This window comes from Hyperolius riggenbachi, chromosome 5, assembly GCF_040937935.1.
Source record: "Hyperolius riggenbachi isolate aHypRig1 chromosome 5, aHypRig1.pri, whole genome shotgun sequence".
NCBI classification, from domain to species: domain Eukaryota; kingdom Metazoa; phylum Chordata; class Amphibia; order Anura; family Hyperoliidae; genus Hyperolius; species Hyperolius riggenbachi.
In genome coordinates, this window is record NC_090650.1 from 114,234,884 (window position 1) to 114,260,472 (window position 25,589).

The 25,589-nt window shown below is 44.0% G+C and overlaps 1 protein-coding gene across 6 annotated transcripts in view; it reads right to left on the reverse strand.

Moving 5' to 3' along the window:
• THRB (thyroid hormone receptor beta) overlaps positions 1 to 25,589 on the reverse strand; it is a 479,584-nt gene that overhangs the window by 157,306 nt on the left and 296,689 nt on the right. For all 6 annotated transcript variants that reach the window (XM_068236158.1, XM_068236162.1, XM_068236155.1 and 3 more), the window contains one exon: positions 25,182 to 25,227. The gene's annotated coding sequence lies outside the window, so the exon portion shown is untranslated. The remainder of the gene's footprint in view (positions 1 to 25,181; positions 25,228 to 25,589) is intronic.

The window sequence follows — 25,589 nt, forward strand, 5'->3', positions numbered from 1 at the left end:
AAAAGGAAATGCAGTGAGACCATATGAGGATTAGCTGGCAACGCTGAACATATACAAACTTTCCATTGTGCAAGCCAAGGACAGGAGATGGGACTGGAGCATCATGGAGGACTTAAAAGGTAAGATGTGAATACAAAAATATAATATAATGAGAATACAAAAATCAAATCAAACTACAGTTCAGTAGTAAGCAGTAAATATAAACAAAGCACACGTCTTCATAATGGTATAGTATATTATCTACATTAGTAATCAAACATGAACGCCCGGTGCTAACTTCAGTAAGGTCTGAATGTTCTTGTCTTGTTCTCCCCATTAGATTAGAACTTAGTAAAGTTAAGGGGGCCATACACTGGTTGAATTTTTGCACTGATATCCAGCCAGTTCAATCATTTGACCAAATCTGATAGAAATCAATGCAGCAAACGATTCCTCATTTTCAGCCAAAATCGTTCAAATTGGTCAATAGTGCCGGATGGAAGATTTCTCTTGAACGGTGGTGGATCGGGAGCGTGTCGCTAGGGCTGATGTTGTTATCACAGATGCAGCAGCAAAGCGTACACTTCCCTGCAAGCTGCACATCTTCTATCCACCCCCCTGTGCTCTCCTTCCTATCTCTTCTCTCCCAGATGCCTGTGTCATGCCACAAACGCTAGAGGTCAACCACTAGAGGCCTCATGTATTAGTGCACAACATGCATGTGCTGTCCACACAAAGGTCCCCAACCCACTGCACATAAATGCGTTACTGCACTGTGAACAGTATTATAAAAGTCTATGGACCATCATGATACCCTGCAAATCGCATGCAATGTATAGTGTAACCTAGCCCTTAGGCTTAAAGTGACTCTGTAACAAAAATTACAACGTTTTTTCTACCATCCTACAAGTTCCTAAACCTATTCTAATCTGTTCTGGCTCACTGCAGCACTTTGTACTATCACGGTCTCTGTAATAAATCAATGTATCTTTCCCTTGTCAGACTTGTCGGCCTGTGTCTGGAAGGCTGCCAACTCTTCCGTGCTGGTCTGTTCCTCTATGCACACTCCAGTGTGTGTTTTATTTACATAAGCCAGCAGCTTCTCTGCTATCTTATCAGTGATAGAAGAGAGCTGGATAAAAATCCTCCTCTGTTAGGCTGTGAAAGTAGCTGGCTGACACATACTGAGGAATTACAAACACAGGCACATGCAGAGCTGTCTGCAGGAAGCCTGTAATGTTCAGTGCATGAGAGAAGAAGGGGACAGAAGGTAAACACACAAATGATCTTTTAAGATTCAAAAGGAAAGCTGTATACAGCCTGCTTGTGTATGGATGTATTTTCTATGTGTGGACATATTGTACATCAATCTACTTCCTGTTTTGGTGGCCATTTTGTTTGTTTATAAACAAACTTTTTAAAACTGTTTTTGACTACTTTTAATGCGGCGGGGAGTGGCGAAATTGTGACAGAGGGTAATAGGAGATGTCCCCTAACACACTGGTATGTTTACTTTTGTGCGATTTTAACAATACAGATTCTCTTTAAAGAGGAACTTTACCCAAGGACTGAACTTTATTCCACTCAGTAGCTGATACTCTCTTCCCCACTAGAAATCTATCTCTTTTCTCGGATACATCATCTGTGTATCATCATCATCTGGGTCTGTGGGGCTGATGTTGTGGTGAAACTACTCCCACAGTGTGATGTCATTACCCTGGTCCTGACAGTTTGCCACCTGTGAACCTCATTGCATTATGGGAAATAACGGCTTTTTCCAACTGCCAAGCAAGCAATATCTCCTACTGTCAATAGAACTCTCAGTAACAAACATTCCGTACAGGTCTCCAAGATTTTACCTATCTAAATAATCGATGAATGAATATTGTAAAAAATAAGCAATTTTATTCATTATGTTATTTTCACTGCAGTTCCTCCTTAAGTTGTTTTTGAGTCACACACCTGCAACAAGCATGCAACAAGTGTAGTCAGACCAGAGTCAAAGCATCTGATCTGCATGCTCATTCTGGGCTAGTGACTAAAAATATTAAGGTGGCCACTAACAGTCCAATTTCTAGTGAAAAATCGTTCAAGCGATCAGAAATTCTGATCGGAAGTGAAATCGTTCACTACACCATCAACGAACCAATCTTTGCTTCCTATCTATCTCACAACCAATAAGAAAATCCAAATTTTGGTTCGACGAAAATCCAATCGGACGACTGTTTTTATAATTGTTCATAATCCATTGTGCCCATCAACAGAGATTATTTACAACCAATCTGATCAGAATTTCTAATCGCTCTAACGATTTTTCGCTAGAAATTGGACCGTTAGTGGCCACCTTTAGAGAAAGAATATCAGCATAGAAGTCAGGCACCTGACATTATTAGCGAATGAGGACGGCAGCCTCCGTATCCCTCTCACTTCAAGTTCCCTATAAATGTGCCAATTACATGTTTTAAAAACCTTCATTTCGATGTATGATAATAAGTAATACCAATAAGGTAGCCATATACTCAGAGCTGAAATGGCCACCATAACTGTAGCTGCCCATGTGCCTGGTAGTTCTGCCAGAAGTAAATTCTGAAGATCTGTCAAGCACAAATAAAACCTGCTATGGTACTACTAATAGCATAAATGGAATAAACTCATCCCCTTGAAAATGAATGCCCCATTTCTGGTATGGACAGAGAAATGAGCAATACAATCGGCCTACTGAGGCCATAATGATGTGCTGACTTGTTCTGCTGCTGTGGAGGAGTGTACTTCTCACTCTAGTGTGTGACAATTCATCCCCGAATCTGCCTTTCTCTTAGCTTTTTATCATTCACCAATGAAAGAATTAGAGAGCAGAAAGTCTGATGTACTTTCTTTATAGCGCATCTCTGTGTGATACGTGGCAAGTCGTTGGACAGATCCCAAATCCTGCATAGAATAAACTTTGGAGAGAATATGGCTCCAATGTTTCTTTAGAGAGAAATAGTATCCCTGCACAAAATAGAAAGGAATATGTTACCTCCTCTCCCTCAGGGTATGTATGCCATATATTTTGGAAGAAAATCGAAATTATGGTGTATAAAATATATTCTCCACATGTACCATTTAAATTAAGCATTTCAGAGGGGAAACATAAGATGTAAAAATTACAGCTCCCTACAGAGTCCTGCAATTCATTTACAGAACCCATAACCTATCACAGACCTGCCACTCTACATTGCACTTTTGTCTGAAGATTGCTGCTAAGGTCTCGGCATATAGACTTGCTATATAACATGACATAACCCCACCGCAATTTAAAGAGAACCTGAACTGAAAATAAAAAGTCAAAATAACCATACACAGGTCATACTTACCTCCTGTGTAGTCTACTCCTCAATCTCTTTCTCCTCTCCCGCGTCCTGTTTGTCCACTGTGATCAATGGAATTCACTGCCCTCCATTTTTAAAAATGGCCATTACCCCATAACAGCTTCCTGGTCAGCACACTGTTAAACTGTAATATCACCCACTTGAGCCACAGGGAAACATGGACATTACCTTGCACATTCAGTTGTAACCGACAGCTGCTGATATATAACTGACAGCAACTGGTAGATTTCAGTTCTGACAAAATGTTGTTAGAACTGGAAAGGATCACTGTAAGAAGAAAATGCTTCTGGGAGGAACTGAGGTTAGTATATATTATTCATTTGTAGCTACGTCATGTGTTTATTTTAAATAATTTTACTTGCTTCAGGTTCCCTTTAAAGCACACCTTAACTGAGCACAAAAGTGCATTTTTTTGGCATACGTATTTTCCCACCGCCGATGAGCTGGGCGCAGGGTGAGCCGAATGACCACCCACCCCGATACTGCTCGAATCCCCAGCAGCGTTAAAATACTATCCCCCCGTATGAGTTGTAGCAACTCATAGGAGATGTAATTCGGTGTCTGGTGATCGCTGGATCCCTGAACTACCTTTGCATCGCCGCCTCTGCCCGCCCCTCTCACTCTTCCTTCACAGAGAGGGGCGGGGAGAGGTGGCGATCCGTGCGGTGATTGACGTCAGGAGGGGTAGAGCTACAGCTGGAAGCTCTGCCCCTCAGCGCAGTCGTGAATGTTTGCCCGGGGGATTTGGAGGCTCTGCAGCCCTCGTTTAGCGGCGGGGATGCGGCCGATTACGTGGGAGCACTGAAGCGAACTATAAGGTAAAATAGTTTGCTTCCGTGTCTCTTTTGCCGGGGCGGGCCACAAAATATTGTACCGCGGGCCGCAAATGGCCTGCGGTCCGCGAGTTTGAGACCCCTGGTTTAGGAGTAAAAACCTTTGATGGTTGTGTTAAAGTGAAATTACAATTATTTTTATTGCTTTTATTTAGTCTTAAAAAGAAAGTTACAAAACATATGTTTTCAAACATATTTGTAATTGTATCAAAACAAGACAATTTGGCCATGCTGGAAGATCAAGGAGATGTGGGGTGGAGGTGGCAGCAGGGGAGGGTGATACATGTATGGAGCAGTGTGAATACTAGTGTGAGGGCCCTTTCACACTTAATTCCTTGGTATCCATTAGTGTGCGTTAGTACGAGCTGGTACACATTTTTTCCATAGCAGTGGATTGTGAAAAAGCTTTCAGTTAAAATGCGTACAGTGGGAAATAGGCCATAGGAAAACATAGACATTACTTTGAAAATCAGTTTTCTTTAAGTTATAACTGAGAGCAACTGATTATTTTTTTTGCAATTTAGGCCACTTCAGCTTTAAGGGCTCGCTGCAGGGCCATACAACTCAGTACAGAAGTGATCCCCCCCTTTTCTGCCCACCAACAGAGCTTTCTTTTGGTGGGTTCTTATTGCTCCTTTTTTTATATGTATTGTATTTTTTTATAAATAAATAAACCTATTTTATTCTTATTTTTCTAATCCTCCTTCCCCCCCTCCCCCCGCCAGCCTATGACAGCGATCGGCTGTCATAGGCATCAGCTTATGAGAGCCGATTGCTGCTGTCACACAGTTGTCCCCAGTACAGCGCTGCCTTAGATCACAGCCCTGTACAGTGTAGCAGTCTCCAAGCAGCGATTGCGGCTGGGAGATTGATGATGAAGAGGAGCTCCATCATTCATGCGGAGATGCGTGCGCATCAGCGTGCGATCTCCTGCAAAACCCGCCCCACTTGATGCCAATTGGTGTTAGGCCGCCCTGGGGCTGCCGCTGCGTTTACACCCATCGGCGTGAATCGGTTGTTTAGGAGCTAAGTGTAAAAGGGCCCTAACAGTCACTATGACTGCTGTGGAGGTTCCTTTACCACTTCACGCAAAGCCATATTAATCATACAGTATACCACCAATGAAACATGAAGATTGGTCATCCACAGGCAGGATGGAGCAAGTGTCTAACTTCTTCAAGGCCTATCCCTGTACCACTGCCTTATGGGAATTACTGATAGTCCGGTGCGTTCTGTAACAGCTACCAAATGGAGCAAAATAAAACACATAATACACCCTCTAACAGCCCTAGGGCTCGATTCACAAAAGGGTGCTAACTCAGTTAACATGCCTAAAAGCTTTGGGCGTGCTAACTAGGGTGATAAGCAGTTAGCACGCCCCAAGCTTTTATTGATCACGCGCAAAGTTTAGCGATGCGGGCGAAACGTTGCACTGGGTGCAACTAAAATGGCGCACTGGGTGCCTCTAAAACGTTGCACCAGGTGCGTCCAAAACTTCGCACTGTGCAACTTTTCAGGCGCACCCGATGCAATGTTTCGCGTGCACCGCACAGCGCTAAACTTTGAGCTACTTTGTGCGTCCTAAGGGGCTTTAGGCGTGCTAAGGGGCTTTTAGGCGTGCTATCTAAGTTAGCACCCTTTTGTGAATCAAGCCCCTAAACTGATATTTGAAGCACAAGCAAGTAAGCGGGCTGAAACCTTACCTGACCACAATGATTTAGTAAAAATTAGACACAGAGAAGTTCCTAAATTATCATGTACATTTTTTACTGTTCTACTTTGGTAAATTACCCCCTCCTAAAGGGAACCCATAATGAGAGTTATATGGAGGCTGCCATGGTGACGGGAAATTTGGGCACAGGGCAAAGCCAAAAATGGCTCTCCCTGCTCCTGCAAAAGTCCTGGTGGCGTAAATTACTATTCTCCCTCCAGGCCGCCATGGACTCAGGGGAAAGCCATCATCCAACTGCCAGCTATTGCCAGTGGATGAATTACACTGTTTAGTAGTATTTAGGCTCCGTCTTTTGATGCCACCCAAATTACTGTCTGATTGCCACTATAGTTGAAATTCCCATTATGGCCTTTGGCGGCTCATGGTGCCCCCAAATTTCCCTGCACTGTTTGTGGTTGTCTCAATATTTATTTCCTTTTATATTATCGAATTGCCTGGCAGTCCTGCTGACCCATTGCTTCTACTACCTTTAGCCATAGCCCCTGAACAAGCTTGTTTCAGGTGTGAGATTCAGACATTACTGCAAAGAGATCAGCAGGACTGTCAGGCAACTGGTACTGTTTGAAAATAAATAAATATGGCAGCCTCCACATGCCTCTCACTTCAGTTGTCACTTTAAGAGAAACTTTCCTTGAAAGAGGGGACAGCACTTGCGTTCTGCATTAGGCTTGTCTTCACAGCCAGGCGGTTAATATGTTTAATCACAAAGCAGTATGGAGAAAGGGCACAACGCCAACTTAACTGTGCAGAAAGTTGTCAAGCAACAATTTGCTCCTGATTAAAAAGAATTCTAGCCGGATGGAAGAAAAATGTGAAGCAAAGTGGAGATAATCTGATTGGTTGGGAGCCATTTCCAATATGTGGCAACGTTCAATATGTTATTACTTATACACTGAAGTGTGCGTGCCTAGATAAAGGATTACATTCAAAATGTTTGCTGTAATTTAGAACAGCAGGGATTGTTTTTTCATCAAATATTCTACTTTATCAGCTCTCTCTGGAAACTCAAAATATCTACTGTTTCTAATGCTTTTCCCTGCTGATTATATTGAAATGAAATAAATCAGCGTTTGTGAACAAAATTGATATTGTGCCACAGCTATTTAACTATTTAAATTAAATTCCCCTTCTGACGTCAAACAAAGACGCCATTCTCTATAGCATCGCCATCATTTTCCAGGGGAACCTACTGGACAACGGGCATAAAATGCTTTGTAAATTTTACATCATAAAAGTAATAAATATTCTGCAGACTTCATCATCACATAGACATAGCTAAATATTATGCAAGTTCCATGAGTTATTAGGCTAATAAAATCTAAACAAACAAAGTACAGCAACCTCAAAAGAACCATTTGAGACAGCAGAAGCCTTCCTGAATACAGATAACGTAACCCGACACTTACAGGGTTGCTATACATTAGAAATTGCAACTGGATAAGTGGACCTATGACATGAAATCCTAAGAATATATTACACTGCCGCCTGAGCAATAATGCAATTACTGTATAAGCCATTGTTGATTTTGTGCCTCTGAAACAGTTTGAAAGCTCTCTAATTGCCTTTTGATCGTATGTGCTTCTCCTTACCATCAATCTGTATGTATCTATCGAGCCCGCTTGTGGTTTTTGCCTCCTTTCTGGCCTAACTAACTTTCCCAGTTCCCTCTACACCTGATAAGTAATTCCATCATCTATGTAATATCATCATGACATATTTTGGATCTGAATCACACATATGTGATCGGTTTTCTGCACACTAGGTCTGATCACTCCTCATTGTAACTCATCCACATTATGTGCTGGCCTTTCGCACCTGATATGCAGATAGCAGAGCATAAATATGTGACTCAGATCAGAGATAAGTAAATAATGCTGTCACACACAGGATGGTAAGCAGTGCCTCGGTTAACTGGCAGTAAATCATAGGGAAGCTATGACGCCAGCAGGCAGCATCACAGCAGTGCCAGGTGTAGGTTTCCAATGTGCTGGTGAAACTGAGTACATGTGAAAATACCTGGCCTATGGCTTCTTAAGGCCCCTGCACATGCTCGATTAAAGTCGACTTATGCGGTCGATAACAATAGTAATCCGACGTGTACAGCAGCCCCAGACTGCCATAAGCCAGTGATCCTCCAGGCGATGGCCGATAGCTGTGTTCTCGACGCTCTCCTCGCCCACTACGTAATGTCAAATCTGTGCCAGTCCGTTTTCCCTCTACCCCCTGTGCATTGCAACAGAATAGGTAGTTAGCATGTAAGCTAACTATGCCTCTGTACTGTGTTGCCCCAGGAATAATGCCTGAGGAATTAGGTCCAGTTCCCTGTTGGGCGTCATCAATAAAAAGTGTGTATGGGCCTTTAGACCTCTTTGGTTCAGAAAGTTAAAGGTGGGCGATTACCGGTAACTTTTTCCTTAAAAGCTGCTATGTGTTGTTGCCTGGCTGCCATGCTATTTTTTTAGGTACTGTAGTTTGTGTTACTCATCTGCAACAAGCATACAGGAAATAGAGTCAGCTGTGTCAGCTCAGGAATCACAGCAGTCCTTGGCAAAGCAGCTAATTTGTAAACACAGAATGTTAACCCTATGTCTGCTTCCATGAAAGCAATGTAGACACACTGCAGATTTATTGCAGGATTTGTATCAGCTCCAACAAAGAAATGTCTTTCTATAAATGTTATTATTCTGTTGCTTATATTTTAGAGCACAGAGAAAATTCTGAGTTCAGGCCCACTTTAAGTAAAAGAGGATATAGAAATGGTTTCTTTTGCAGGCAGGGCAGCTAATGACAGGTAGATGCAACTTTTATAAACACAATGGGGAAGGTATGAGAAGTGTTATTAAATATTTTACACCTAACACACTGAACAAGAAGGAACTGTAGCTGCAGCGCTGAACACAAAGGTTTAAAGGGAATATCCAGCCAGCTAAAAAAAATTAAATTTACTTACGCGGGGCTTCCTCCAGCCCCTTGCAGCCGACATGTCCCTCACAGCAGCAGCTCCGCTCCCAGCCATCTGCCTGGAGTCCCCGTCTGTGCGCGAGGTCATTCTCTACTGCACCTCCACGAGCGCCGCTGTCAATCATTCTCTGATGGTGTGGAGTGTACTGCGCAGGTGCAGTAGTTCACAAGCTGCTGCGTGGGACATGTCGGCTGCAAGGGGCTGGAGGAAGCCCCAGGTAGGTAAATGTCATTTTTTTTAGCTACCTGGACCTTTAATGCCTTTTAGCATTAGAGAGAGAAGTGGGTGGGGCCATATGATCTGCTCTGAGTTTGGGTAGAAACTTTGCTGGCAAAAAGGAGCTACAGGAGCAAGCCAGGACTCAGCCAGCCAGGTATTTTAAATACAGTTATATAGAACTCATCTAACCAGCAGTCTCAACCAACCAGCACAAATTGCCAGCAGTATTCACAGTGGACAAGGCCAACTTCTTAGGCTATTTGAGGGCTCTGCTGTGCTTAAAGAGTAACTGTTAGGCATTAAATACAAAATAAATTTTCTATTGCAGGCTGTCACAATGTTAAACAGGATGCTAACCAGGCAAATAAAAACAATCTTACTTTTTTCCAATTAGGTCTTCTCCCCCGATGCCCACATGCTCTATAAACGTACACACGGCCGCAGAAGAGAAGTGACAGGCATGCTGTATGAGCCTGATTGGCTGAAGCCTCTGTCACTCACCTCTCTGTGCTGCGATTGGCCGCCTGGTCTCCCCTTCACTCTTCAGCTTGCAGCCGCTGTTAGTGCGCAGGGAGGGGGGCGAGAGGCTGTCTCCTGTCACTGCCTCGGCCCCCCTCCTCCAGATGCATGTCCGCTCCCCCCCTCTGCCCTACTGCTGCTTGCTGCATTCTCCCTCTTCCCCGTGCTGCATTTCGGGAAGGATAAAGGCAGTGCACACAAACTTCCGAAATAATGATTCCAGGCACTGCAGTTCCCTTCTATACTCTCTGCACTGCCTCCGGTGATAGTGCAGAGAACAGATGGGAACACCAGCACTTAGATCCATTATTAGGTGTGTCTGTGCCTGCTGCCTTTATCCTCACCCCTGTGCTCACAATTAGTGCGGGAGGAGGGGGATGGGGGGGGATTCTTTAACCTGGAGGGCACAAGACGGCCCCTGCCAGGAACAGAATTCTCAACATTTTACTATATCAAATTCAGTGAAATCAAAACGTGGACACTACAATACATATGTGATGTAAGTAGATCAAGTATGTATCTACTTACATATGTGTTTTTGGGGGGGGGGCACATTTTGGCTAATAGTTTCTCTTTAAAGAAAAAAAATCGATACTTACCCTGGGCTTCCTCCACCCCATAAACACGTGTGAGCCCCTCGCCCTCCTCCTGCGGTCTGCCGTTCAGCCGCGATCAGCCCTGGAACCAGGCTCAGTCAAGATCAGTCTGGGTCTACTGCGCATGCGCGGACCTACTGTGCATGCGCAGTAGACCCGGACTGACACGACTGAGCCTGTTACGGGGGCTGATTGCGGCTGAACGGTAGACCGCGGGAGGAGGGTGTGGGCCTCACGCGTGTTTATGGGGCGGGAGGAAGCCCCCGGTAAATATCAATTCTTTTTATTTTTTCACTCTGAGTATCTTTAAAGAGTTTATGGTATGTGTATAGAGTGGGTATAGTACTGCTGGGCCTATTTTTAATATCGGGCTTCAAGCAACAAGAAAGCACACTTATGCTCTGCTGTACTTTTACTGCAAAAACTGTAGGTTAAAAAAATGCACGTTTACAACCATATGCATTACCAACAAGGGACTGAACGAGGACTTTAAGTATGGTTCAGTAAAGCTGACTGAGAAACGCAAAACTAGAATGAGACAAAATAAAAGTCCTTTTATGAATGAAGCAGGAATTAATTACTGCTTTATCCTCCTCTTTTCCTGTAGACTTTGATGCATGCGGACCACCTATTTCCACAGTTCACAAGCTAGAGAATCTAGATAAGTGTAATTATTGGGCTGGGGAAAATTACTGCACAGTTCCTGCAGTAACATCAGCGCTACACCCATCCATAACCTTAACAATTAATTCTTCATTCCTCTTCAGGCGTGCAGTCACTCCCCCACAAACACATGATAGTAGCATATGGAGAGGGTCTTCACAAAGCCTGATGGTTACATCTTGTGTATAACTCCAACAAAATAATAACCCCATACCGAATATAAAGTGTGGAATGTCTGTCTTCTAAACCCTATAAAATAAACACAAGTAAGCTCCCCATATGTGAATTCTGTTAAGTTGCCTAATATAAAAATAACAATCGTGATTTTGCAAACCATAAATATGTCTAAACATTACTGAAAGGCCATAAATAAATGGAGGCAGAAAAACTGAGGCGTAGAGTTGACCCTGGCAAGGCTTCAAGTATGAGGAAAAGATATTCCTCTGCTACCAACAAAAGCCAAGTGATTCTGTAAAACCAATTACACTATGGCTGCATTTGAAATAATCCTATTTCTGTGTCTATTAACCTATCAGCAATTTGTAAATCTACTACACGGCGGAAGTGTTGCAGGCTTATATAAGCATTCCGATCAGCTTCTCCTTTCCAGAGCACAATGTGTTATGCTGCACTTACTTGTGCAGCTCCTCTGTAGCTAATCCATGCCACAGTGTGAAAGCTAAAGATCTAAAAAAAAGGGAGCTCATATTTAAGGATTTTACAGATTTATTTAGTGATGAAGGATGGGCAGGCAAAGGTGAGAGTCAGTTTCACCTTAGGCAATACTGAAACTGAGCATTTGTGCAAGCGTACCACAGCTAACTTACCTTAGTCACCATGCTCTATGCTGCCCTTCATCCTTCTGATACTTCCTTCTTTAAGCTGGAAAGAGGAAGTATCAGGTGGATGAAGCGATGCTTTGAGTGCGGTGGCCAGAGCAGGCAACCAAAGGTAAGTCCAAGGCAAAGCTGAATTTCACGTTTGTCCACTCGTCCTCAGCGCTGAAAGGTGCAGCACTTTACACACCACATCAAGCTATTTATAACACTTAGATCTGCTTCACATGGGCAGCTGCCAATGGGGCATCCTTAGCCTGTCAGCTGCTTCTGTGCAGGGAATTGCCTGGAGTGCCAGGGAATTGCAAGCACTCGGCACGGGCAGTGAAGAGGCATCCATTGCATGGACTCACATCGCAGTCCCAGCTCCACCTAATAATAATGCTAACATTTGAATATCAATTTTATCCTGATGGGCTCAAAGCGCTTTAGAGCTGGAGCAGGCTCAGTAGGTACTGACTTACTGTTTAGAGGCAGCAAAGATTTGAACCCTGGTCTGCTATGTCAGAGGCAGTGCCCTTCACCAGTACACCATCCAGCCACTTAGATGTGATATGCAGTGTCTTGCTGTCGGGTATCCTCACAACATTTCATTAAACTGCATCCAAGAGGCACTCGGTGGCCATAAGATGGGAGGCTGACCTGTCTAGTAGGTGCACAGCTCAGCCTCAAATGTGAAAAAGACATATAAGTGTATTTTGGAAACACTCCCAGCTACGGATGAAGGCATTGCCAGTATTAGGGTGAAGCAATAGTGCACAGAGAAAAAAAGACTACCTCTTCACTCTTAGTTTAAGTAATGAAGAGCATAAAAAAATAACAGTTCTTTGATTAGGCCTACTTTTTGATGACAGTTTGAGGTGACTATTATGGCAGGCTGGCAATTTCTGTGAAAATTTGCAGAATCAGCAATGAGAAAGAGTAACAATGGAGACATAGGGGGTTATCCATAGGGGGGTTATTTACAAAATAGTGGAATTAATTATTTTGCTTTATTCATTTTTCTCCTTAAAACTCTTAAGGTGCATACACATGCACTACTGTAAGGAACGACTGGTCCGTCAGACCCTCCCGCTGGCGCAGGGATGGATCTAGACCAAGTTGCGCCTGGGGCAAGGTCAGGTTTTAGCGCCTAAACTGCCATTCCCCATCCAGGTTTGGCGCCTAAAGGTCAGGTTTTGGTGCCTAAACTGCCATTCCCCATCCAGTTTTGGCACCTAAAGGTCAGGTTTTGGCGCCTAAATATCAGGTTTTGGCGCCTAAACTGCCATTCCCCATCCAAATTTTGCCGCCTTTTTAAGAATTCAACAAACTGCGCCTGGGGCGAGATACCCGCTTGCCCCCCACTAGATCCGTCCCTGCGCTGGCGGGTGTTCTGCAGACAGTAGAGCGTGTGTACAGTCTGTCGGCAGACTGATAAGGCTGTTTCTGAATGAACCCTAAAGGTGCTTACACATGCACTACCGCCGGCAACGATGGGTCCGCTGAGCGGATCGTTCAGAAACAGCCTCATCAGTCCGCCGACAGCGCGTACACACGCACTACTGTCAGCAGAACGTCCGCCCAGCGGGAGGGTCTGAAAGACCCGTTGTTGCCGGATGTAGTGCGTGTGTAAGCACCTTAAGAGATCTAAGGAGAAAAAGGAATAAGGCAAGATAAGTAGTGCGTGTGTACGTTAGCTTGTGATTTATCATCCTTCATCTAACATGTTTTATATCTCCTTGGCCCTGATGCAGGAAGCAGCAGTAAAATTGCCATAGGCATATCTCTCCTTGGTGTTGATTCATTAAAGTATGGTAATTTTACCGGTGTTTATGAAGGCAACATAAGATGGGCTTCGCAGGTAGCGCAAGGCGTGTTATGTACACTATGCACACATTGCTTCTATAATTCCTGATACACTGTTAATGTAATGATTGTGTAATGCATGTTGTGTACATTACATTGATTGCATAAAAAAAAGTAAAATTGCCTTACGCTATTTGCTCACAGTTTCACAGCATCAGAACTTTGTTTTTCTTACCAAAGCATCATTTTTAGCTAAGCTCCACCCATCAAAGAAAACTGCCCGGGCTTTTTTTCCCTGATGCTGTGCAAAGCATGATGGGATTTCCTATGTTGTTATTCACGTTGTCTAGCAACTGGGAGGGGTGATCAGCACACAGGACAGTTGGAACTGGAACTGTGTCTCATGCTCCCTGTCACCTCCTTTCAACCAAAAAGATGGCTGCCCTCATGAAATCAAACATTTGCCTGTTCTTTTAAAACAGGGTGGGTAAGAGATTATATTACCTATCTATTTTAATTAACATAACGAATGCAACTTAATGACAGTATGTTTGTTTAGGCTGAAGTTCCTCTTTAACGTCAGTGTGAACCAGGCCTAAACCTTTTATTACTGTTTGGTGCATCCAATTCATCTTTATGGCATGCTCAGCTTGTATTGTCTGGGTTTGATTTAACAGACAGCTGCTATGAAGGATGGCTTCAGTAAATGTGTTATTTGTGTAGATATCACAAGGACAGAGAACAGTTTATGTAAGTTTTTTTTTTTTTTTTAAGTTTCTGTAAGTGATATCCCAGGTCAGTCTCCAGGAACATCTGGCTCACTACAGGCAAATTCCTATGCAATAAAACAAGAATATAAATGATGTTCTTTAAATCTGTGCCAATAAAGTGCCCAGGCGACAATTTTCAACTGTGATAAAAAGCATGAGTCTTTCAGAATGCAGGGAAAGCTGACAAGTAGTTAGAAATATAATTACCATTCACAAACTACAAAGTGACAACTGTTAAGGGACAATAGTTGCTTAGTGATGCTTTAAGAAAGCACAGCAATGAATCCCAGTATTACATCATTCTGCAAAAGAAGTCATTGGGTTACATGGGGCCATCAAAAGGTTCACCGGTGGTTCATTTGCTCATCAGCAGTGCTTATTATTTCTATTGGCGTCTTCTATGCTTTCATCTGGCAGAAAATTATATTACGCAGGGTAAATTAATAGAGATGCAATGGTAATATTGTACCTTTAACAACTTTTTAAAGCAAACCTGTGAGTTTAGAAGAGGAAAAAGTTGGATCCTCCAGAGGCTTCTCACATCCTCCTTGAGAATACAGCTAAACGTTTGGGGCCAAGTTCCCATCCGTGAATGAGCACGGTCGACTGCGCAAGCACAGGACGGCTCACGCCTGAGAAATAGCACTTAGCCAATTGTGTTCTGTGACAAAGCCAAGCCCAAGCCAATCTGAGCTACTGCGAAGACACAAGCCGTTTTGTGCCTGCACAGTATGGCCACACTCCCGTCGACAAACCCTTGTCGAGAAGGTTCAGGAGGTCCCAGAGATGGAGGAGGATAGGCAAAGTCTCTGGATTATCCAGAGGCTTTCTTCTACTATGGTGATTATCTAACTAAGTCACAAGTACCCTCTAAAGCAGGGGTCGGGAACCTATGGCTCGCGAGCCACATATAGCTCTTTTCAAGCCTGCATGTGGCTCTCCGACTCGCTAAATCCCTGGTGACAGCGCGGCCAGGGAGACTGTGTGAAAATGTAAATTAGTGTGCCGCCGCCTCCTCCTCCGTGTCCGCCCTCCATCCTCGTTAGTCCGCCTCCTCCTTCTAGATCTCCGCCTCCCCTCACATGGCCATGCTGTGCACCGCCTCCTCCAAGCCGCCACGGCCAGCGTATTGTAACTCCGTCCCCATGGTATTGCAGAGTGCGGAGACTGGTGTTGCGGCCAGTGATGAGGAAAGGCTGGAGCCCGCGCTGTGGAACTCTGCCACGCTGCCTGGCCTGGTGAGTGTGCTGTCTGTAAAGCAGCACTTTGGGAGATTTTAGCTTAGGGACAGACTGGTTAACTCAGATAGAATAATTGCTATTTAGTATTAAACCTGCCACCCAGCACCTCACTATCCTCCCCCCCCACGAGCAATATCTCCTGCCCACCCAGCACCTCACCATCCCCCCACCAAGCAATATCACCTGCCCACCCAGCACCTCACCAGCCTCCCCCCCCCCCCCAAACCTGCCCACCCAGCACCTGACCTGCCTTCTACCACCCACCAAGCTATATCACCTGCCCACCCAGCACCTCACCATCCTCCCACCAAGCAATATCACCTGCCCACCCAGCACCTCACCATCCCCCCACCAAGCAATATCACCTGCCATCCAGCCCCTCACCTACCCTCCCCCCCACCAAGCAATATCACCTGCCCACCCAGCACCTCACCAGCCTCCCCCCCCCCACCAAGCAATATCACCTGCCCACCCAGCACCTCACCAGCCTCCCCCCCGCCAAGCAATATCTACTGCCCACCCAGCACCTCACCATCCCCCCACCAAGCAATATCACCTGCCCACCCAGCACCTCACCAGCCTCCCCCCCCCACCAAGCAATATCTACTGCCCACCCAGCACCTCACCATCCCCCCACCAAGCAATATCACCTGCCCACCCAGCACCTCACCATCCCCCCCCCCCCCACCAACCTGCCCACCCAGCACCTTTAAAGTGTTGGTTTTGCATAAAATGCACACATTTCCTTGTATTTAGTTTTAAATATTTTGTACGGCTCTCGCGGAATTACATTTTAAAATATGTCGTGTTTATGGCTCTCTCAGCCAACAAGGTTCCCTACCCCTGCTCTAAAGCTATATATTAACTAAAAAGCATTTAAAGTGCAAATTGCTGTTCTCACGGTACACATTTTATCTTGGTAGGGGAGCCATGGTGGCCATACTGATTATAGGTGGGGGGAGGGGGGGGGGCGTTACTAGTGACCACAGTAGTCGTTAGTGAAAATGTCATGGAGGCCACACCAAGGGGGGTTATGGTGTAGGTGTAGAAGCCACAGTGGCCACACTTAACCACTTCCCTACCCTAGGGTTTCCCCCCTAAAAATCCTGAGCAGTTTTCTATATTTCACACTTCTCCCATTCATAAGCCAATCATTTTATCAATACTTATCACACATAAATGATCTATACCTTGTTTTTTTGGCCACCAACTAGGCTTTCTTAGGGTGGTACTTTTTGCTAAGAATTATTTTATTTTGTATGCATTGCAAAGGGAATAATGAGAAAAAAATGAAAAAAGTCATTATTTTTCATTTTCAACCCTTACAGTTTCAAAATAAAAAGTGTTACTGTAGATCAAACCCACACATTGTATCTGCCCATGTGTCCTTTTTATTTCAACATTTAAATTATGTTCCTAGTACAATGTATGGCGACAATATATTATTTGTAAATAAAGGTGTATTTTTTCCATTTTTTCGCATTGTACTTTATCAGTAATTTCAAGCCGTATTTGACCTAGTAACAGTAATTTACCCTCATGGCATACATATTTAAAAAGCGAAACCCATTGATTAGCTCCCACCCCGTAGTTAACAGATGTGCCCCTTTATTCCCCTCTGCCCCCCCCCACACACACACACACACTCCATAGATAGCTAGGTGTGCTACTTTATTTCCCCCAACCCCCACAGATAGCCAGGTGTGCCCCTTTATCACCCCCTTCCGGTATAGACAGCCAGATGTGCCCTTTATTAGCCCCTCCCCATATAAAAAGCCCAGATGTGACCCTTTATTAGCCAGATTCACCCCTTTGTCCCCCCACCCCCATTGATAGCCAGGTGTGCCCCTTTGTTTTCTCCCTCCAACAGATAGCCAGATGTACCCCTATATTCCCCTCACCTCTCCATGGATAGCCAGGTGTGCCCTTTTTTGCCCCCAGTATAGCCAGATGTGGCCCTTATTAGCTCCTCCCCCAGTTACAACAGCTAGATGTGCCCTTTCGACCCTGCCATAGACAGCCTGGTGTGCAGATTTATTTCCCCCCTCCACATAGATAGCCAGGAGTTCCCCTTTGCCCCCCCCATAGTTCCTTTGCCCCCATAGATAGCCAGGTGTGCCTCTATTTCGCCCCCCCCATTAAGTGGTAGGTGTGCCCTTTAAATCCCCCCTCCAGATAGCCATATGTGCCTGAATGATTACACGTCATCAAGCCGAGACCCGATTCGATCAGCATAGTGACACAGGCAGCGGTAATGCACGGAGAGGAGGCTGATCACGCTGGAACGAGGTGAGGTATGTTGTTTACATGCTGCTAATCCTCCCTGCTGCCCGATCGCAGCATGTGGGAAGAAGGGGGGCAGGTGGCTCAGTACAGGGGATCGGGCAGGGGGTGGGAGGATCAGACACCAGAAAGGGGATCTTTAATTGGTCTAGATGGATGATGGAGGTTAATGAGCCCAGGCGCGTGCTAGCACGCGTGCTGTGCTCACTGAAGTGCAGTAACTTATATTCACGTCGGGTGGCTTTCAGTTCAGGAGCCACTTACAATGACGTGAATATACTGTATGCAGGATGGGAAGTGGTTAAATGGGTGGAGGAGTTTATGGTGACCACACTTGTTATATGTCCTCTGACAAATTGTCCCCTGGCTTTGAGAGTCATCATACGGGTGAGGGAAAGGGATTTTGCTGGAGTCCCCATCGTTTGTAGTTAATGCCCCTACTTCTATGTATTAAACCTAATTAAATACATTTTTCTGTGATTATATAGAACAAAAGAAGGTTTGTGGTTCTCCTAGATTTCCATCGCTAAGTTAGCTTACAGTAGGAAAATAGCACTTACTTCCTGTTTGTGCTATCAGTGACACAGTCTGCTTAAAAAAAAATTATTTACTCTAGCAAGGACAGGTTTAAACTTCTGTTTTTATTGTGATCTGTGACCTTGTTCAAAAGTTACCCTCACTTTTATGCATTTGTAGCTGTGGTCGGGAGAATGCGGGGAGTGAATGTGGGTTAGTGTGGGGATTAAGCATGAAGGCTCTGTGTTCTAGATTAAACTTGTTTATGTGTTTCTATGGCTAATTCTCTACAAGTTTGATCTAAATAAGTTTAATCTAGAACACAGAGCCTTCATGCATAATTTGCACACTCTGTTCTCACTTGAGAACGGACATTTTCTGTCCATTCTCTGCTCACTGCAAAACGGACAGTGAACAGCTCCAATTTATATATGGGAGCCATTCACACTTGTCAGCCTGCAATGATTCCATTAGAATCATTGCAATAGCTGCTCGGAGACTGAAGGCGGGGCGGAGCTCCGCCCCCCAAGCAGGAGATGCACGCGATCTCCTGCAAAACAGAGCCCCAGGACTTTACGCCAATCAGCGTTAGGCGGTCCTGGGGCTGCCGCCGCGACCACGCCCATCAGCGTGACGCAGTCGGCAAGAGGTTAAGATACCACAAGCCCTGTCCCCGCCATAGTGGGACATAAAGCCTATCTCAGTGCCATTGCATTATATTTCTGATTGTGTGCAAACTTTTGTTTGGCAATTTTCTGAGTTTAAAATTCAAATGGAAGGCTGCATATTTTCATGGGCAATGTTTGATTCGTGTTTCAGATCAAGTCAGAACTTTGGCACAAAAATGTGAATGTGAGTTTGAAGTTACCGTAATTAGTTTTTAAGTAAATTAGCTTCATTGAAATTTATGGAAAAAATACAAATCTAATGTTCACATACAAATGCATATCAAAATATCAAAAAGGTGTTAAAAAAGGAAGACAAAAATTGCAAACACAGAATCGTGCATGTGGAAATACGCATGATTTTACCACATAAGTGAATGGCCCCTTAAAAAGTAACAACATTTTCAGCCTTATTTTTTCTATCCTATAAGTTCTTATACCTGTTCTAATGTGGCCTGTCTTACTGCAGCCTTTTCTAGTTGCTCTGTCTCTGTAATATCTCTGTTAGATAATCTAATCTTCTTTTCTGTGTTGGCTTCGTTGGCTCAGGGAGGAATGTGCTGCTCTGCTGTGATAGGTAGAAGCTATGCACACCCCCTCCACGCCCCCTGCAGGCTCTGTGTGCTACGTGTAAGACTCACAGACAGAGCTTCTCTGAGCCTGTCACATTCTGGTTAGCAGCCATGTTTTTTGTTTGTAAACACTGCCTAAAACTGGCAATTACAAGCCAGGATCACAGCGGGGAGTGGCAGAAACAGCAAAGAGGGGCCCAGGAGAACATAATGAATAGAATGGTATGCTTTTTATTGTAATAATTTTAGAGTACAAATTCTCTTTAATGATGACCTTATGCAAGATTTTTCAGTGGGTTGCAACATGGCCAACATGGAATGGTGGACTACTGTTTGTCAATGAAGATTGGAACAACACCAGCTGGAGTCACGTTTTAGGGACAAAAGACTCCCAGAATGTCCCAGAATAACCCTGTTTTTCTTTTGTCACAAAATCTTCAATAACTCATTTACTGTATAAGCTGTGTTTCAGTAAGCTCTGTCTGATGAGTACATATTTCAATACTAACATTACTTACTTTGGGTAAAGTAATGGGCTGCCAGTATGTAGACAGCAGACAGAGCCCACCACAGCATATACCTGTAATGAATGCCTGTGAAATCATCACGGATCACCAAGGCCACTGAGCTGACTGGCAGCAGGTATTTTACTCTGTGTATTCTGATGGCTGCTGCAAAGAAGGGGACCAACTAATGGCGGTCTGAAAAAGTCTTCTTCTCAATGTGGATATTGGATTTCAATAGCATCTCATCAGAGTCAATGATGGCGACTGGAGAACTGAGTTAGTCCATGTACAACTTAGTTCTCCAGTTGCCATCATTGACTCTTGGCCTCGCCGCCTTGCAAGCAACAATGCACTCTGCACCAATGCTATGCTTATTTAACTATAATGTATGTATGTATGTATGATTTATGTCTTTTGCTCTCCGCCATTGCCATGTGTACCACAATCAATTCTGGGGGCGCCAATAGCGTACTCGGCGAATAAAAGTTATTCTGATCTCTAAAAAGTCAAATATGTATCTCCCATTATACAAATATAGGGTTACTATAGTTACCAATTGCATTACACTGAAAGACTGCTCTATGTGAATATTTGTCATAGCGCTTTGTTATGAGGGCTTCTGAACCACAGGTACAAAGTATTTGTTTTATGGATATCTCTTAGTTCAATGTCCACCACAAAGCTTAAAACTTACAACAGTAAGCAAATATTATGACAAGCACTCAGCGGATCTGTCAGAAACAGTCTTATCAGTCCGCCGACAGACTGTACTACTACTGTCGGCAGAACGCTCGCTTGCCCAGTGGGAGGGTCTGACGGACCCGTCATTTGCTTAAGTATGGCATGTGTACTGGCCTTTAACTGTCCAAACCTCACACAGTTCCTGTCTCTGCTCCCGTAATTACAGACATCAGCCATCAGAATGTGTAATGTGTATCACTGAGCTCCGCAACACTCCACAGCCTGCACTGTTAAATTAATCATTTTGATCAGCATATACACTGATCAGAGTGATTAATTAATAATGCAATGCAGTCGTGTGTTACAGGAGTCAGTGCATAAATGTGATAGCAGAGTCCTGTGTGATTCCGGGAGAGTGAAGCACTGTGCAGCGGCAGCAGCGGGCTGTGCATGACTTACTTGTCCACAGCTGTGGGCTCGTTCTCTGAACATCTCTGATAGCTGGAGGCTGGAGCAGGAAGGAGGGGGGCAAAAGTGAACGACTGCAGACAGGGCTGCAAGCTCTGTGGCCACTTGCTGCCTGCTGGAAACAGAAAGAGAAAAGCGGCTATCCCTCATGTCCGTTTTCTTGGCAGGGCAGTCTGCATATGTGGAGTAGCGAGGGCGGCAGCGCAGATCACCCGCTGATGGTGCAAGGTGATTGTTTCGTTGAGAGCCAGTTGCCCTAGCCTCTCTGGTGCAGTGCATAACTCTGGCTCCGACGTGGGGAGGACGAGCGGGTCCCACAGGGGCCCCAGTTGCACAGGCGACTGCTGCGACCATGGCCCCTACACCCCTGCACAGCAAGATATGCATCTGTGAGAACTCACTCATTTTCATAGAAGAAATATGTTAGGTACTGCACACCTTACAAGGTAAATTGCTATATATGCACAACTGTAGCGGGGTGCTCTGTCACAAGTCAAAAATCTGTCCAACACCTGACACTGCCTCTCACCTGCTATGCTTTAGTTGCCATTCCTGCTATCTGCTAAAAAAAAAGCCCATTGATAAAGGATCTTTTCCGAAAGGCCAACGTTTGGGTAAATTGGTTTGAGGGTGACAGCGCCTCATCTTGCTCTGACTATCTGAATTGTGCTACACTGTGCATCTTTTAAAGGGGACTTGTTCTCTCTGAGACCTTTTGGAGTTACAATGCACTCAAGTTTGGACTGCCTAAACTACTTGAATGCATAAAGGACTATTGTTTATATAGGCTCAGGTTACCTCATGCAGTGCTACTCCTAACTACTATTTGTGTAATAGTGCTTTATGATTTTTGTATGTGTGCCATGTATATATTATGACACTGGTACTGTGGGGTCAGACCAGCAATTTGTACCACTACATATCATTGTGTTAATCTTTGAATACACTTTTTTGAGCATTCTAATAGGCTGGTGTGCGTGTCTTCTTGTGATTTTATGGATTCACTAATTTTCCCAATCTCTGAGGTCACAACAAACATGAATGCAAGTATTTAGCAGCAACAAAGTGGGAAGGCAGAAAGGAAACTGCCAGAGAGCAGATTTGGGACAACCGTTTTTCCCATTCAGATCCATAGAAGCCGAAATGGGAGTACTCGAAAAACTGTGAAACATGCATCACTATCCTCCCAACAGTAGTGTAGCACTCACATAGCCTTGCAATCCTATTACTCTAACCTATTTCCCCTTAATACAGTGCAGTAGATTTGTTTCCCAGGATGCTAAAGCAGTGTAGAGACTACACCTCCCTGAATTCCAGGAAATACAGAAAGACCTGTGAACTATAGGCCAGATTTATCAAAGCATTACCAACAGTTTTTTCTACTTAAACAGTTCTAACCACCAGGGGGGACAGTTCTGCATGATAATAAGAAAATTCCAAAATCCTACTTAGGCTAGTGGCCTAGTGGCAGTTTAGTATGAATTTCTAGAACTGCACTGCAGTTAAGAAAAGTGCAAATCCATCCCCAAACTGCCACAGATTAAGATGTGCTTAATAGCACTTCTACACAGCTTGTGCAGCGCAGGCTAGGCATGATTTGTGAAGGGCTCCTCCCCCCTACTGAATCATGTGAAGCTGATCTGTGCTTCACTGTTCCACTGCTGGGCATTGATGCAATACAAAAGATGTATTGGTTACCTCAGCAACAGCAATTTCCCTCACACACTGGGAGATCTTCCTAACTCCTCCTATTCCTAACAGTTTCAGAAGGAAACTGCACTATTTAGTGATTTCTTAAGGCGTGTGAGACAATTCTGCACGGATTTATAAAAACATACCAATATTTTGTCTCAGAGGCTCTTAATAAATGTCCCCGTATGTGTCTTTGTGATTGGAAGAAAAAAGGTGAGGGGAGGAGCCTGGGAGCTGAGGAGAAGATTCCAGGAGAGGGAGTACTTGTGACAGCCTGCCTCTCTTTGCCTGCAGTATATGCTGGGTGTGTAATATAGTCCAGTTTCTGGAGCTCTGCTCACCATTGCAGATAAACCATTCAGGTATGAGGTTTGTTTGAAAGCACTACCATGTCTCCCACTGTGCAAAATTGAATGTAAGTATACTAGTGGCTAGCTGCCTTCACTGTTTTAAATTCACTCTCAAATTTTTAGATTGGAGTTTAGCACATAATTTTGCATCTGTTTTGCATTAAAGGCATGTATTCAGCCCTAGGGGGCCCTGCATTGCCTCTAATGGCTTACAATTCAGGTGCATCCTTGAGCGTTTATCATTTGTCTGTTTGCTTGTCTTATGAAATGTGTATACCATTTATGAATAGCAGCACGAGGAATTATGTTTTTATTGCTAGGTTAGAGGTAGGTCTTCCCCAAGGGGGTACGTCACCGCCGTGGGGAAGTCTATTAGGTCATAATTTGTGCACTAATTATCACTGAAGCTAACACCCCCCCTTGGTCTATAGTGATGCAGGGTGTGTAATATAGTCCAGTTTCTGGAGCTCTGCCCACCGGTGCAGATTAATCACTATTCCCCCTCCCTCTCTTTGCCTGCAGTGTATGCTGGGTGTGTAATATAGTCCAGTTTCTGGAGCTCTGCTCACCATTGCAGATAAACCATTCAGGTATGAGGTTTGTTTGAAAGCACTGCCATGTCTCCCACTGTACAAACTTGTGACAGCCTGACAGGACCTGTTTCATGTTATTATATGCATATTATATGCATATAGTTGCTGTTGTATTGACTGAAGATTCTGAAAGTCTCATCGTTGGAAATGTTGCAGTATTTACATATTATCAGTATTATTGTGTGTAGAGCTATTTTTTACACTATCTGGCTAGAGTCGTACTGTGTATAATAAATACACCCTTTCTTAACATTATGCTGTAAACTTGGGAAGCAGAAAAGGTGGTTACCAGAGCTAAAGGGGAACTAAGCCTAATACCCCACTTCTAAGCCACTCCCACAGGGGGATTACATTAGCATTAGCTATGTTAGAGACAGGGCCGGTTCTAGACTTTTTGCGAACTTGGTATGATTGCACAACACCCGACAATTTACTCTGCTTCATTTTATGTTTTCACATGACATGCTGCAGCTCAACATATTCACACACTGGCTGGCTGTGAGTCTGTGACAAACAAACTGCTCACCCTCAGCCACTCCATTTTCCTCAGTCAGAACAGCAGTGCCACCACCTCCCTTCTGCTGTGCAAGTCAAATGAAACACTGCTGCTCTCCTGCTTCCCCCTCCTCACTCACTGTCAGACTCCTCACACAGCACAACAAGCTGCTTTTCTCCAATGACGACCTCTTCACCTCGTTCTCCACTCGCTTCTCCTCCTACTCTGACTGCATGCTGTAAGTGTAAACACAGTACAAACATGCTGCCCCTTAAATCTCTGCACCTGATGCAAAAGTTTCACCTTGCTTCATGAGAGAACCGGCCCTGGTTAGAGAGTGCAATTTGATAAGAGTTTCATGCTACAGACAGACACAGCTACAATATATGACACTGTCATGGGAGGGAGAGATGGAAGATCCAATATCCTGCCAAGATAAAGACACAAAGAACAAGATGGTGGACAACTACCCACTTGGAGATGGCAGAGGGCGTTGGCACGTCTGGTGGGTATAACTCTTTGGATTTTGCAAAATACTACACACAGCTCACTCCTGCAACAAAGCCAGCGGAAAAGCGGGTAAACGGTAACTAATAATGAAAAGAGTATGCAAAATCATTCCGCATTTGGTTCCAGGTCTATGCAAGGGAACACAGGAAATCTGACAGGAAATCTGGCGCGTATGTCAAAGATGCAATTACCTGGCACTGACACTGGGTACACTGAATTATAGTGTTTGTTTTTTTGTTTCTTTTGGTACAAAGTTATATTTCAGTCACTGTACATATATTACTTTCATTGAGTTAATAACAATCTGGAGTAAGTTTCAGTACTGTTAATAAATCTGTACCTCATTGGAAATATGCAGTGATCTTCCTTGATTGGCCTCTTGTAACCTGCAAATCAGAATAAAAAGCGATCAGAATGTTTTAATTCCCATTAATCAAATTAATATTCATGAAGAAAAAGCAAAACAATACAGAATGTTTCCATGGAAAAGTACATTTTGTCATTGCATATGAAAATCAATGTTTAGCTTGCACGAAGTTCAATTATACACACACGTAAAATCATTTACCGCTCACGGACAAAGGTGCCTATTTAGAAAGTGTTACAATATATTCGCTGTTCTTAGTTTTCAGCAAATAAGCGTTAACATGTTCAGTGTTAATATTTGTCTTCAACTTACTTTATATATTACTAATATACAATTATTATATATTGCTTACTCACTTTCTACAGTGCTTTAAGTTTACAG